Source organism: Amblyomma maculatum, chromosome 9 (assembly GCF_055883805.1).
Source record: "Amblyomma maculatum isolate TAMU_Amacu chromosome 9, ASM5588380v1, whole genome shotgun sequence".
NCBI lineage: Eukaryota > Metazoa > Arthropoda > Arachnida > Ixodida > Ixodidae > Amblyomma > Amblyomma maculatum.
Genome location: NC_139352.1, coordinates 40,269,476 through 40,286,129, shown reverse-complemented (window position 1 = coordinate 40,286,129; position 16,654 = coordinate 40,269,476). Strand labels below are relative to the sequence as shown.

General features: G+C 44.4%; 1 protein-coding gene across 1 annotated transcript in view; it reads right to left on the bottom strand.

Moving 5' to 3' along the window:
- Positions 1-16,296, bottom strand: part of LOC146178901 (putative protein kinase C delta type homolog) — a 425,884-nt gene extending 409,588 nt beyond the window's left edge. Inside the window, exon 1 of the mRNA XM_084578644.1 lies at positions 15,939-16,296. The gene's annotated coding sequence lies outside the window, so the exon portion shown is untranslated. The remainder of the gene's footprint in view (positions 1-15,938) is intronic.
- Between the last annotated feature and the right edge of the window lie 358 nt (positions 16,297-16,654).

The window sequence follows — 16,654 nt, the reverse complement described above, 5'->3', positions numbered from 1 at the left end:
GGGCGGGTAGGGGAAGGGGCGGCACTTTTCTTGTCGTCCGTCAGTGTTGTACGCTTCTGACATGAGCACTGTGCGAGGACCGAGACAATAAATGAATTAATGTCCCTGAGAAAGGGCCAGTTTGAGCATTGGTAAAAAGTTCTTCGCCATGAAAGCAGACGCGAAAAATAGAGCAATCGACTAGCAGTGCCCTTCTCGTTTTTTATTTTGTAGTCTGACGTGGAAGACAATTTGGCATTCTTCTCTGTCCGTGTACCGGATGCTTTGGTTCTGCAGTAAAAGTGTGTTCGATGAAGCCTGCCTTGGAGACACGGCGCCAGCTCGAGCGTACATTTACCCCATTCAGGCGTCGGAAAGCTTATCACGAAAAGTACAACGCTCCTAATCCAATGCGACGCAAACTTTCTCGCCGACAGAGAGTCACGTCAGAAAAACTTTTATTTAGATTAAATCGATTTCCCATCGCTCTCAGAAAGCCTTCACAAGAAAAACAATACGCTGACTTGCATGATTTTCATATTTAGTCTAAAAGTACATCTTCCTATTTTCTTGTGCTTTAGCTCAGCTGCCAGAATGCAGCCCGCAGTCGTTGCGTACCAAGAGTTCCTTTACGCAGTGCAGGCTGGGACATACGATTAAAGTACAACGTGACGGTGTGCTTCACATGCACAACAATTTGCTGTGTTTACATTTGTAAGCATATACACCCAAGTTAGGAACAAATCTCTGCTACAAGAGAAGCAGGATTGTAGCATGACATAAACACGTCGCAGCCACGTCGCTCGCTGCAACGGACTTTGATATGCTCCCCGCATATGCTTGCGCGCAGAATGTAAGCTATGCATTCTGCCTACCGCGGAATGCTGACTATATTTTCTGGTATTCAGGCTCGACAGCAGACGTCAGCGCACGAACGCAAACAGTCTGTTATGAACATATGTGCTTGGGTGAGAAGAACGAACGAACCGTCCGTTTCCAGGCGTATGGTCGGGCGGTCTGGGAGGTCTGCGGATATGGGAGTAGTGTGCGGCGTTTACGCAACGTGAGTCACCGTTTTGCTTAGTCGGCAAACTGACGCGCAGTTCTCTTTCAGTGAGAGCTTCCGGACAAATGCGACGAGATATCGCTTTCTAGTTGCGTCACTTTTTCATTGTAGCGAGGCGTGAAAAGAAATACTTTCTAATAAAATTCGCAACCTAATTTGTGCTCCTGTTTGCAGGTTATGGACAAAGAGTAAATCCATAAGGAAGTAAAAAAGGAGTAGCATGTCCTTTGGCGCCCTCCCTTATAGTGCCACAGCATTCTCTGCAAGATATGGGGAAGATGTTCCCCACTAAATCTACGGAATGCTACACCACCGCCAGTAAATGCATGTTCCCTCTCCAAACCATACTTATTGTATGCAATTAGCAAAGGCAGGAGTCTCTAAAGGCTGCAACAAGCGCTTGAGATGAGCAGTGAGAGGACAATAAAATACCGGTTAATATCTTGGTAATTGCTTCAGTTTCACAAGTTGTGAAGAGAAAATGAGTTCTCGTTGCAAAAAATGGATATTTAAAATTTTAGTGGTGAAAATATACACGAGAGCTGAGAGGAAATGCTGTGCCCAACAAGGGAGTGCGCTAGTTGACTTGCTACTTAATTTTTACTCCCTTATGGGTTTATTCTTGTTTAAAGTATAGAAAGCAACTATAAGAGGGGGAGTGAGAGACTCAAATGTTTCTTCAGAGCACAGTTAATAATTGTAGTGGTCCGGTTTATATTCCTCGGTAGGCTACTGGATTCACCTCGCTCGCCTCAACGTCAACGAAGCAGGAGCATTCAGGAAAAAGCTTAGTTTGCGAAGTATTCAACATCGTCAACCCCGCTCCCGTCGTAAAGTTCTGAATTAGGCTTTGTTGCCTGTCACTCGTTAAGCAGCTCCAATATGTACGATACTCGTGGATGCTTTGGCTCTCATATATACCATTAGAATATGCTTGTATCTGCAGTAATTATACGTGATTCTTGGCAGCCAGTACGTGAAAGGTTCAATTTCAATGCACTTTATGCCTTTTCCTCATCTCCAAACAATATCACGATCAGATGCAGGCACGCAGTTTCGGAGCTGCCTAAGTTTGGGGTGTCTTTAAATCTAATATTTAACTTAGAAGTCTTGTTTTCCAGAACAGTGGCAGCCGCTGTACGCTTCTCACTATAGCAAAGAAGGTGAGGCCCATTTGTGCAAAAATGAACCAAAGCAAGGGACAACGAGTGCGTTTTGGACACTCCTGTACTAAATTACGCAATTCTGGACTGTTATGACTGCAGTATTCTAACCAATCTGGACGAAGTTCTTAAAGGCATGCAGTGCATCGATGACGTTTTCCTTCTCTACCTCGACGGCAACGCTCAGAAAACCGTTTCTCTGATTTTTGATGCGTTCTGCTTGAAAGTGAACGACCCAATATTGATTGCAGAGTTTGATACTAGCACTATAGCTAAGACATTCAAATTTGGAACTTGTGGTTGGCGATGGGCATATGTGTTGGGGATATTTACTGTTCTCCTGGAAGAGACTTCCAGCACGTCACTTCGGTTATTTCAGCTTCATTAAACCTGGAATCGCCAACATATGGATTTTAGCCGCACCACCCAGCTCTTGCGTGCATGCATTTGAAACATATATTATGCCCACGAGTGAAAAGGTTGAACCCCTGGCGTGCTTCCTGAAAATGCTGTTAAACGTAGCAGAGCATTTAGTCTGAGAACGCCGGGAGAAGCTGCGTGCCAGTGCAGACCAATCAGTGCATAAAAACGCTATCTATGTTATTTGGATACAGAATGCATGTTTGTTTTATAATCAATATTGTGGATCAAGCAGGATTGATGTACTTTATTTTTGCCAGGCATACGCAGGGTGCGTTTATGTAAGCAAATGGCGAGTCAGTTGCGAAAGAAATGAAGAAAGAAAGAAATAAAGAGATAAATAAAAACGAAAAAGAGCGAATGCCTTTGTAAAAAGTAGCCCCCCCCCCCCCCCCCTGCCTAGTTTGGTCATATCTTCCTGTGGTGTCGTCAACACTATTACTTCGCGTTGTCGACCTAATATCGCCAAGACGGGACACTGTATCAGTGGCCGAATACGCGAGCACGCCACAGATATTGAAAACATGTCACGCCCAAGAAACGCAGTAATACATCAAAGTGAGTACGAGGATCGTGAGGCGTTTCTGAGCAAGACGGAACACCTCAACACCTTTGTCTAAAGCATAAAACATATACAATGCCACTGGCACATGTATCAGCCAAAGCCCCATGGTCCTGCAATAACACGCATTTCCTAATCTCTGAAGCCACGGTTATTCCCCGCTTGTCAAATCAATATTTTTTTTTATTCGCTATGGTTTCCTTCATAATACTGCATTTTCTGTCGCAGTAAACAATTTTGCTGATAGTCAGCGCAAGTGTCTGCATTGGCTCCGTTCTTCCACTATGTTATTGTTGCTAAATAAATATTGCATCAACATGAAGGAATCAGCCCGCCTCAGCTGTTTTCTGGTGGCACACGATTAACAGCAAGGGTGCATAAATTGCTAGGGGAACGTGGTCGCCCTATCTGTCGTGTCATAAACGGATTGATGATATTTTTTTAAACTTGAAAATAAATCCGTCGCGGCAGCCCATTTGTTCTGGTGTTGGATTATGCTGCTCCCCAAGGTCGCACGTTCGACCTCTGCCGCTGAGGTCGTATCTCGCTGTGGAAGTATAGCCAAAACGCCCGCGCGCACTGTGCGCTGTTGGCGTACGTTACAGATCCCGAGGCACTCTGGGGTATTTCCAAGCTTTCCAGTGCGTCCATTATAAATCATGTGTCGCTTTAGGTGGTAAATCACAAAAAAATGTCAAAACGGTTATTTAGGGCATTTTTGAGTTATGTATGGTTAGAAATAGGTAGCAGTTAAAAAACACTACAATGTTTTCTCTCGGCTTTCAGATACATCTTCTAGAAGATATAAGATTTGAACCCCAGTAAAGGTATCTCAGAATAACAGGTTGTTGAACGAGTTGGTGCATAATACACAGAACTGCGGCGCAATGTAGACAAACACGGAGTGAGAAGCACAACGCAGGCGCACACTACAAACTGCAATAGAAAACGGAACCCGAACTTCCTCTCTCACACTTAGGCACAACTTCCTTCTCTACTCACAAGTACATCACACTCGGACATCTTTCCCAAGCAGATATGTCTGGCTAGCAATAATTGCTAGCAACACTCACACGCAAGTTAGCGTCCAAGCAACGAATACAAAACCAAGTCCGCCCCTCACATCGTCCAAACAAGATGGTTGCTGGTCAGAGATGTCTGCTTGGAAAAGAAGAGGTGTGCGAGTGTGATGTACTTAAAAGTAGAGGAGGATGTTGTGCTTGGGTGTGACGTAGGAAGAACGGGTTCCGTTTTGTGTTACAACCGGTAGTGTGCGCCTGTGCTGTGTTTCTTTCTCCGTAATATGTTGAGCCGCAGTTCTGGGTAATGAAAATTAATGTTATGAAGCTTAAATGAGACAGTCGCAATTTAAATCTTAAAAAGAATCTGTTCCAGAAGTCTTAAGAGGTAACCCAAGGTCTCAGCCGAGGTTTCACTCAAGGAAGGAGACTTTCTGGTAACAGCGGCGAACATGCATACGTGGCTGCGCTGTTACTGCACCACGGTCAACGGGACCCTGGACAGAGTGTCCCCCCGCTGACTAAATAAATCAGGATGTTTTGTCCTCCTCCTCAATACGTGACAAAAACGATGATGAAGGTACCTGAGAGAAATGTAATAACTATCGGCTAAGATAGCAGCGTAAAAGAGTAAAATTGTTACGCCTGCTGCGGAAATTGCGAAATTGAGCTATCCCAATTGCTTGTGTTGGTTCGCCGGTACCCTTTGGTAGATTTTCTAGAGTGCACTATGTGGGATTTCTACACAATTGTTTCCATGGCCGGGCGCAAGCCGAAGAGCACTTAAATAAAAACGTCTACGCTGTCCACAATCCCTGCACATGTAACGTACAGCGACAGCCGTATTTTTCTGACGACGTTAAGAATCCCGTCCGCTGGGAAACATGGCGTAATAGGCATTCCACCGAAGAACTTTGAAACGGTCGATAAGTTCGTGATGTCACATGCATGTAAATAAAATTAAATAAAAAGCTGCTAAACTGTAATTATCACGACGCATCATGACGTAAATATCATTACAACATGTATAAGAATGCAAATTGTTTCTGCTGAAAGGAAAATTGGCGCAATTAGATGGAACTCAAATCTGCAACCCTGGGGCCGTGGTTCTGAAACACCATCGAGGTACTTTCCTCGATTGGTCAAAGAGAGGCCTCGTGTTCCGCAGAAAAAGAACAACAAATAAAATTAAAGATAAAAATGTTAAAGCAGTATCAATGAAGTTGTATGAAAAAAGGACGTCAGGCCGCTAAAGGGACCCATTAACGCAACGCGTTATAGCTTTGAGGCCCAGCCTAAGTACCCGCTGAATTATGTTAATAGCTTCAGGCCTTTTCCGCTAAGGTCCCGAGAAAAATAAACTAATTTGCACTAGAACAGCAGCCATCCCCCTAGCTTCGCTTCACTAGAGTTCAGCGACATGCGTTTGCTACCGAGTTGGCGCCAGTCAGCGCGCCTGGACAATTTATTTTTTCTTTATGTGGTGAAAAAGGCAGCAGCTCAAGAAATACCCTTTTGTGCGCCGACAGACGCACGCTTGCTTCATAGCCATCGACCCGCACCATGGCCCGCTTTCTCCAGCTGATAATAGCTGCTTCCACTCTGGACACACACAGTCTGTGGTAAGCCTTTCTGCTCATTTCTAGTTCTCTGCCAATTTCAGCATTTTGTTTAATCCCTTCCCAGCCCAGCGTTTCGATGTAGATGTAAAGCAAAGGTGCTTCTGCGTTGTGCGTTGTAAGTGGACGCTACAAATCTCCAGGTAGTTGAAATCACTCCGCACGACTCCGCTATGGTATCTCTTTCTTCTTTTTCGTGGTACCTTCCTCTCTTTCCACAAGGCGCCTTTCAATTTTTAACTCAGATGTGCGACAGTTGCTACGCGTTTGTCAAAACAAATTTTCACATTAATTTTCACATGCACTGTGAAAATGTCACTGTCCAACCTTTTTCCACTAATATTAGCAGGAGATAAAGTAAATTCTCTCTATTCATTTTAAAATCTAAGAATGTATTTCTGTTGCGCAGACGCCCAAACAATGTGCCCTCAGCAGTGCGAACACGCTAGTTCTAGGGCTGCGCCTGACGAAGGAAAAAAAATATGATGTAGATATTCGGCTTAACGCATTAATAAGTTAAGGCTGATTGACATAAGTGACCAAGGGATCAGGAGTGGAAGGTTTGTTTTCTTGTGTCTATGCCGAAGTCTTGTTCGCGTGTAGTTTTCGGTTCAATCGAGTATCAAGCTGATAACGTTGGCTTGAAAAGCAGCAATGGAAAAGGACGGCTGCCAAAATAATGCTAAGGATGGAATGGTTTAGGGGCTGTTGGGGGCTCTCCACCGAGAACAGTGCGCCGAACCAAATGAGAACACGGAGGCGAACCGACGGTGACTGTAATAGGTAAACGAACATTCGCTAGTCTCCCCTTGGTAGTTAAATGCTGCCCTACTGCTGCAGCAGGACATGCGTTAACAACTGCCGTCACTTTGAGCTGATTTATTGAGGCAGAACTAAAAAGCCTCGAATCTTATTTGTACGTGGAAAACATAACGTGTCTTCAACAAGTGTGCGATGATATAATAGAACATTAGGGAAGTGAAAAATTATCTCAATTTCAAAGCAAGCACCTAGCACTGAATGTAAAAAACAAAATAATGTTTTTGCCTCACGTCAGAAGACAACCCCAGTAACATGCCACCTCCATCTCGATGGAATACCCATTGAAAGGGTTAGAAGCCAAAAATACTTTAGGAGTAACTCTTGATGAAAACCTAGACTAGGCATCTGAATAGAAGAGCAGTGCCAAAAGTTCACCACTGGTTGTTATGCACTAATTAAAGCACAAACACATTTTAACAAGCACACATTACGAATGATATATTTCACCGTTTTTCATAATCACTTAACATACTGTATTGAATCCTGGGGTTTCACATTTGCATCATACCTCACAAATGTCAGCATACTTCAGAAAAGGGCTGTCAGAATAATATTATCTGCTTCCAAAGAAACACCGTCCAAACCGTTGTTTAACGAATTTAATATATTGCCCTTCAACACTGTTCGCAATTACAAAACAGCCATGTTAGTTCACAGAAAAATTAGCGCAAACACTCTATATCCTTCTTCTGTAGTGATCGCTCCCAAACGAGACACTAGGCAGGCATAGCATAATAATTTTATTTTACCCATAGCTCATAACATGTACGGGCGGCGCTCAATATCTTTAATATCGGAGCTAAAATATGAAATAGCGTTCCATGTAACCTCAAATAAACCTCTAAATTTGAGTCCTCACAAAAAAGGTACTAACATAGCAACGAAGTTCACGTACCAAACTAAATACATATTATTTGTAGCATTGCTCCAGAAGTAATTGTTTTATGAATAATAATTTTTGTATTGAATCAACCACTAGCCATAGTGGCTAAGGATCCAGATGACTTTTCAGCATCTTCTGTAATGTGTTCTGTGTGCAATAAACAATATTCAATATTCAATTCAAGAGCACTCTATGTTTATCTTCTTGACACAAGTGATATATCAGCTCTTCAAGTAAAATAATAAAACAGCTGAAGCTGAACATTTCACCCAATTACTCCCTGCAGGTGTACAAACAGAACAAAGCTGATGGAGATTTCAAACAAAAATTTAAAGAAAAATTGATAACATGCAGGCCATGCAGAGTGGATCGCTGAATTTCGCGAAATTCCAACTCAGTCTTGTCGTCAGTGCGGTTTGTGGTTTAAGAAATTGAACGTTCTCAAGCAGCTCAGGCTACAAGAGACGTCACTGGGCAGAGCTCCGGACCAATTTCGACCACCCGGGGCTCTAACTTCCACTGACAACGCACAGCATACGGACGCCTCTCCGCTTAGCCTGCATGAAAGAGCGCTTGCTAACCTTTTTCGTGTTGTTTTATAACTAGAACAGAGCACTTAACCCCCCCCCCCCCCTCTCACTCCCCCAGCTCGTTTCGGCACGATATTATCCTCCGCTGCATCGCCCTGTCCATAGAGGGGTTTGTCTTAAGCCAGTTTTCCAACGATTGCTCATGCAGGCGGTTCCTGCATTGGATCTGAAAGCTGAAATATTCTGCATGCCGAGCATACCGTGGCCGCTGCACCATCCTTGCAGTACTACTAATACGGCACTAGTGTACGGTACGGTACGGCCAGTGTACGGTACTGCGAAACGTTGCCTCCTCTACCTGACACTCATGCTTCGCTGTGCCCAAGCCAGAGCGGGACCCGAGACGGTGCCTTGATTGCGAGACGCGGTTCTCCTCAGCACTATCCTTCGACAACACAGCCAAGGGTGGAATGATAGATGATATCATCATCATCATCAGCCTGATTATACCCACTGCAGGGCGAAGGCCTCTCCCATATCTCTCCACTTACCCCAGTTCTGTGCTAGCTGCATCCACTTGACCCCTGCGAACTTCTTATCTCATCCGCCCACCTAACTTTCTGCCGCCCCCTGCTACGCTTTCCTTCCCTTGGAATCCAGTTTGTTACCCTCAGCGACCATCGGTTATCCTCTCCTATCCTCTCTTCGCACTACATGTCCTGCCCATGTCCATTTTTTCTTCTTAATTTCCACTAGAATGTCGTTAACTTGAGTTATTTCTCTGACCCACTCTGCACGCTTTCTATCTCTTAATGTTACCCCTACCATTTTTCGTTCCATAGCCCTCTGGGTTGTCCTCAACTTAAGTAGAACTCTCTTGGTTAGCCTCCACGTTTCAGCCCCGTAGGTGAGTACAGGCAAGATGCAACTGTTGTATACTTTCCTCTTGAGCGATACCGGTAAGCTGCTAGTCATAATCTGCGAGTGCTTGCCAAATGCGCTCCATCCCAATCTTATTCTTCTTGTTATTTCCTTTTCATGGTCCGGATCTGCGGTTACTACCTGTCCTAAGTAGATATATTCGCCTACTACTTCCAGTATTTCGCTACCTAATGTAAACTCCTGTTCCTTCCCGAGGCTGTTGAACATTACCTTAGTCTTCTGCATATTGATTTTCAAGCCTACCTTTCTACTTTTCCTGTCTAGGTCATCAATCATTATTTGCAGTTCATCTCCCGAGTTGCTTAGCAAGGCAATGTCATCAGCAAATCGCAGATTACTGAGGTATTCTCCATCTACCCTTATCCCTAACTGCTCCCATTCCAAGTCTCTGAATACTTCCTCTAAACAAGCTGTGAATAGTACTGGGGAGATTGTGTCTCCTTGCCTAACACCTTTCTTTATGGGAATTTTGTTACTTTCCTTATGCAGAACTATGGTTGCTGTGCAGCCACTATATATATCTTCCAGCACTTTCACGTACTGCTCGTCTACCCCCTGATTTCGCAATGCCTGCATCACCGCCGAGGTTTCAACTGAGTCAAATGCTTTTTCGTAATCAATGAATGCTATGTATAAGGGCTGGTTATATTCCGAGCATTTTTCAATCACCTGATTGATGGTATGAATATGATCGATAGTAGAGTACCGTTTCCGAAACCCTGCTTGATCCTTTGCTTGATTGCAGTCTAAGGTTGTCCTGATTCTATTAGCGATTACCTTAGTAAATACCTTATACGTAACAGACAGTAAGCTGATTGGTCTGTAATTTTTAAGGTCCTTAGAGTCCCCTTTCTTGTGAATGAGGATAATATTTGCATTCTTCCATGCTTCCGGTACCGTCGATGACACCAGGCACTGCGTATACAGGGTGGCCAGTTTTTCTAGCACGATATCCCCCCCGTCTTTCAGCAGATCTGTAGTTATCTGATCCTCTCCAGCTGATTTCCCCCTTTTCATAGTTTCTAGTGCTTTCTTGACCTCGTCCTTCGTCACTGGTGGAACGTCTGACTGTTTTTCCCTACCGCCAATCTCATTACGGTCCTGACTGCTTTGGCTACTGTAGAAATCTGTATAAAACTCCTCGGCTACTTTGACTATCTTGTCCATATTAGTGATGACGTTGCCCGCCTTGTCCCTTATCGCATACATCTGGTTTTTGCCTATGCCCAATTTCTTCTTTACCGCTTTAAGGCTTCCCCCGTTCTTTACAGCATGCTCAATTTTCTCCATGTTATACTTCCTTATATCGGCCACCTTGCGCTTATTGATTAGCTTTGATATCTCGGCCAATTCGATCTGGTCTGTTGGATTGGAAGCTTGCATACTCTGCCGTTTCTTAATCAAATCTTTCGTCTCCTTAGACAGCTTACCGTTATCCTCTCTAACTATCCTACCGCCTACTTCTACCGCGCACTCAGTAATGATATCTCTGAAATTATTGTTCCTTGCCTCTAGGGTAATGTCGCCATCCTCAGTTAGAGCTGAATACCTATTCTGTAGCGAGATCCTGAACTCTTCTGCCCTCCCCCTCACCGCTAATTCGTTGATGGGTTTCTTTCTTACTAATCTATTGCGTTCCTTCTTCAGATTTAGGCTAATTCGGGACCTCACCATCCTGTGGTCACTACATCGAACTTTCCCGATTACCTCTACATCCTGCACAATGGCGGGGGTTGAACACATTATGAAGTCGATTTCATTTTTAGTCTCTCCGTTAGGACTTTTCCATGACCATTTTCGGTTCTTCTGTTTGCTGAAGAAGGTATTCATGATTCGTAAGTTATTGCGCTCTGCAAACTCAACTAGTAACTCCCCCCTGCTATTCCTAGAACCAATGCCATAGTCACCTACTGCCTTGCCTCCTGCCTGTTTTTTCCCTACCTTGGCATTGAAGTCGCCCATTAGTACAGTATACTGCGTCTTTACTTTTCGCATTGCCGATTCTACATCTTCATAGAAGCTTTCAACTGCCTGGTCATCATAACTACATGTAGGTGCATAGGCCTGTACAACCTTCAGTTTATACCGCTTATTAAGCCTAATTACGACGCCTGCAACCCTCTTATTAATACTATAGAATTCATCTATATTACCCGCTATATACTTATTGACAAGGAAACCTACTCCTAGTTGTCGCCTCTCTGGTAAACCTCGATAACACAGTACATGCCCATCCTTCAGTACAGTATATGCCTCATTCGGCCTCCTAACCTCACTAAGCCCTATGACATCCCATTTCATGCCCTCTAGTTCCTCTAACAGCACTGCTAAACTAGCTTCATTAGCTAGGGTTCTAGCATTAAACGTTGCCAGAGTCAGTTTCCAATGGCGGCCTGTCCAGCGGAGCCAGGCTTTCTTAGCACCCCCTGCTGCGTCACAGGTCTGACCGCCGCCGTGGTCAGTTGTTCCGCAGCCGCTGGTGACTGAGGGCCGGGGTTTTATGGAGCTTATCATAGGAGGTTGCGGCCAATTACTGCACCAGGGTGGCCAACTCCTGTTCTGGTGAGGGAGTGCGTTGCCGGAGGTGTTCACCGGCATCAGGTCGCACCCCAAACCTGTATATGCAATTCCATCGACACGCGGATTTTTTTTTTTTTTTTTTGTCATCCGGTGGAGAATTGCGCGGCACCCGGATTTGAACCCCGGTCCTCTTGCATGCGAGGCGGATGTTCTACCGCTACGCCACCGCTGCACCTGTTCTACCGCTACGCCACCGCTGCACCCTGATACCCGCTGATAGATGATAGGAGCGCGCTTTTTGAGAATGGGTGGTGGCAGTACCCTATCAGGCCTGGTGTTTTTTATTCTGATATATACCTAATCTATAAGCAGTAACATTGTTATCGTGCAATTTTCCGTCATTCTCTAGAAATCCAAATTTCATTGAATTTACTTTCCACGAATGTTTAACCCTGATCACGAATCCTTGTCACTGTCCTCCTTTTCAGCCGCTAATCTTCGTATTGCTTTCTCCTAACATTTACAGCAAGTCCGGTTTGTGAGTTTTAACGGTAAAAAAGACACCAAGGCAACCATTCTTTCAATCGCTGAACAAAGTGGACTCGCCGTTTATATGTATTGGGAGCGAACGTGAACTTGATTCGTTGCAGATGCAGATGTATCGTTGTTGTTTTAGTTTGTGTCTCTACGGCGGAAGTTGTGACTATTTTGCTTGGACGATGTGAGTGGTAGACTTGGTCTTGTATTTGTTGCTTGGTCGCTACCTTGAAGTGAGGGTTGCTAACAATTATTTCTTGCCAGACATATCTCCTTGGGAAAGAAGAGGTGTGCGAGTGTGATGTACTTGGGAGTAGAGGAGGAAGTTATGCCTGGGTGAAAGAGGAAGTTCGGGTTTCGTTTTCTATTGCAGTTGGCAGTGTGCGCCAGTGTTGTGTTCTCTCTCCGTGTTCGTTTACGTTACGCCGCAGTTCTGGGTATCATGCACAAACTCACCCTGCAAGCTGCAATTCTTAACTTGTAACTTTATTTATTCGAACTTTGTTATAGCTTCTTAAATTCGGCATTGATACTCTCTGCGTTCCTGTGAAGAGTCTACAAGATTCGTTCAATTCGTCACATCCGGATTCAGCGCCCATCAATTTGAAATTTTTTTTTTATAATTGCAATTCGTCCGGGACGTAATGGTCGTTGCGAGGTTTTGCGCTGTTATTCCTTATAATCCATGCGAGTTGTACACCTTTAGCATCTGCAGTGCTTTCTTGTGCCGCTTTGAGATTCTAGATGGCGTTGCGCTGAAACTAGGGCCGGTACCTGCCCCTGAGTGTACCACATTAGCCAACGGCTGTAATCGGATGGCCGGATTAAAAGAAAATAAAGAACCTATGTGATGCGTGATCCACGCAGTGGTGAGAAGTTGATTGAACTGAGAGTTCGATAAGTTGAAAACAATTATTTATTGGAAGGCAGGTCTGTTTTCGAGCATTTAAAAAATAAAACAAAAATTATTTTTATCTTCCATGCCGTAAACGCATAATCTCGGTCGAAAACAGTAAACGTTCCGATCTTACGTTTGGGTTCAGCAGGGTACTGATAGTTTTTCATTGCAAAATTCAAAATAACAGGGTATGTTTTCGCAAAGTCTCTGAGGTAGGTACAGTGCATATTTTGTGATAGGAGACAGCAACGTGGTACCAGACTCGCAATCTACCGAATCGGTTTTGAAATATCAGCGTTTATATTAGTAGCACTGTTTTTGAAATCAGGAATAATAAATTGTCGGCGGAACAATATTTCCCGCGCATCTTTTCTTCACCTCACAATGCGTAGCAAGCGATAACAATAAATACTTTCAAGTGAATCACATTTAGCTGATGTCATCATCATGAATGTAACCTAATAACAATGCCATTGTAAAAATTGGCACACATGTTACTGAAGTCACAATCGTCGAGAAAAATGATTCCGTAGAGGGTGCTCGTCTAGCGTATTTTATTATGCCTTCTCGCATTTGATGGAAAAGCCGTACTGAAACCCCAAAACAGGACCAGCCATACAACACAAGCCGAGGCGCTGCTCGGTGCAAATTCGTTTTGGTGGGGCAGGTGTTGGCTATTCGGCCCCGAACAACGAGACGCCATCGGCGCTCAACGATGCGATAGAACCTGGCATCGTTCCATCTCACGGTTCCAAGAATCAAATGCAACTCCTTGTATATTCTTTTGTGCCGATCGCCGGAAGCAATCAATATTGTCAGCCACAGATTTGTTCCTCATTTCGTTTTATAGCAATTCATCTTGATATAGAAGGGGGATCAGGTTTCAGCCTGTCTCTTGCAGCGCAGGAAGGAACACTCAGATTGGTAGCATCTGGCGGACTCTTGAAAAAAAACTAACTTTCGGTGAACATCTTGAAAGCTAGCGGCCTGATAGCATGCCGAATAGACTATATTATTCTGATTTTCAAGACCAGGATTCAAGCTTCGAATCAATGTCGCTTTTCTTCGTTTCTATAGGCTTTCTAAGTTAGAGGTAAAAATTTCATTAAGAAATCCTTATATAGCAAGCCATAAACAGAATAGGTGAAAGTACATATCTGATTCGGTGCTGGCGAGAAGTAGCATCATTAAGATCAACATTACTGGGATGCGCCACCATAGTGGTGCAGTGGTTAGGGTGCTCGACTACTGTACCCAAGAATGCGGGATCGAATCCCGACCGCGGCAGCCGCTTATCGGTGGAGTGCAATGTCAGTGCACGTTAAAGAACTCCAGGTGGTCGAAATTCCCTCAGCCCTGACAACGCCGTCTCTCCAAGCCTGAACCGCTTTAGGACCACAACCACATTATTCGGATGGATATTTTTTATTAAATCTAAGTCAGTAAACGCCAGAATGCGTGCACTTTTAAAGTTTTGTTTTAACTGCAAAGTTATGCTCCAATATGAACTTCCTTCCGATAAATTTCTACTCCACGAGAGTCAGACATTAACTATCAGGGCACTAACGGTCGCAAGAAAAGCTCTGCGAACCAATGCTTGATGCGTTTGAAGGTCTTTGGAGCACACCAATGTAGCTTACTGAATGGTAAAGAAAAGTAGTGGAGGTTGGTATAAAACACTAGCAGTGAAAGTATAGCAAAAGTAGCTCTTAAACTACAGATTGGAACATCCGTTTCTTAACCATTTTTGTTTTGCGTGAAATTTGTTATGTGTAGTATAACTAACTATGTGCAGTCGCAGCTACAAGAATATTCTTCAAGCTGTCGAGTTAACTGCTAATTGTTCTGCTAGCCAGGTACAGGCTACCTAAATGGGAGTGCTAGCATAATGTTTATTGCTTAGCGTCAACAAAACGCGAACACTTCGCCTGAGGCCGCAAGAAGCTAAATTATTCAGCCGAACATTTGAGCTCACCCTTGGCTAGCACATCAGACTCATGGAACCATCTAATAATTTTTGGCAACGAAAAAAAAAAAAAACAGGTTTTAAAAGCGTGCAACAGTGATGAAAGTTCTTGCGCCTTCTTAGTGGCCCTAGAAATAGCACGCAAATAGCTTTATGCTAATGTCTGGGGTGGATCATAGTCGTCTTAATTATTTTTAAATCACCAATTTTCTTACGACTCTAGTGAATAGCAAGTAAATTAAAGAATATAACGTCACAGCGTCAGGGGTAGAAGAGGCAATAATCTGATTGACAACTACAGCTACTATGACGGTGATGTAGAACTGTCGCTGACATGCCACGCTTCGTTTTTATGGAGCTTTTGCGCAGCGCGTGGAGAAAGCCACAGGAGAGGAACGGACGCAGTAATAAACTTCTTATCACTGTATTTGTTTTCTATTTCGTCACAGCAGTAGAATTACGGCCATTGAAGTCGTCACCGTGGCAACGCTTTCGCCTCCCGCGTTTAACTTTGTCGTGGTGCGGTTGGCACAGGGAAAACTTTTCCCATGCAGCTTAACGCTGCCTTTTTGGACAGCTTATGGCCGTTGTGTTTGGTTCATTCGACGTTTACGAAGAAACTCGGGGAAGAAATAATTCAAACTTCGTGCCGAGCAATTTTGTGACGGCATTACGTTTTTGTAATATTGGTTGTGCCATTCGTGTCTTGAAGTTCGCAATCTCTTTTGAACAGAAAAGAAAAATATTATATTTGCATTTGATGCAAGCCAATAACTTGAATGCACGCGTTCAGCATCTTGGTTGAAAATCGAAAATTCATAAACACGTGGAGATTACGTCCGGGAGACAGGTAGATTTATAAACACAAAACTTTTAGAGCCCTATTCAAGTTAAACAGGTCATGCAATAAAGCGCATTTTCACTTGTAGCTGAAGTTAGAAAAAAAAAAGGCATCGCAACGTTTCTTCGCAATCATTAATGCGAGGGATGAAAAAGAAAAATAATTCCATACCTTTGAGGGTTGCCAAGCGAGGATTAGTCCATGAAGCGTCCCCCGAAACAGTGTACTTCAGCGATCAACCGAAGATCCAACGGTAGAAAAGATGAAGCATGTCACGGGCAACACTGCAGAGTCCGATGCCTTGACACGGGGTACAATTAGCAGAAAGCGTCCGCAGAGCAGAATTGTGACACTTAGCTCTCAAGCCACCGAGAGGCTTTCGCGAGTCGTGCCTCTTTCGTTGGCCGGCGCACACCGCGTGCGCTTCTCTCAGCGGCTTCGGCACGCAGCCCCCTATCCAAACCACGCGCTCGGAGCCGTCGATATCCAGAGCTGACGCATACGCGAGCACGGGATCCCACGCGCGAGTGGTCGCCGACTGCTCCGCTCCGCCGGAACCCAGTGCGCGCGCCACCGCCGAAACTTTCTCCCGCGCCGTGGCGCGGTTTCCACGTCACCTTTGTTTGTAGAGGAGCTCCGCTTGTTCTTTTCATATTTTTTTCCCGCGCTTCGCTTTCAGAAGAGGCGCTACTCACTCCCTTAACGAAACCCATTCATGCGTCCCATTTAGGAGCGACGTTCCAACGTTTGTGATGTTTCCCAGTTTATAAAAAAAGCTCCCGTTTTGACCTGCCAGCTCCCTTGCGAAGGTTCAGTGGCGTTCATAAGAGGATGAAGCGGCAGTTTTGTTCGAGCTTGGAAGAAGAGTGCAGCCATTGTTGCGATGC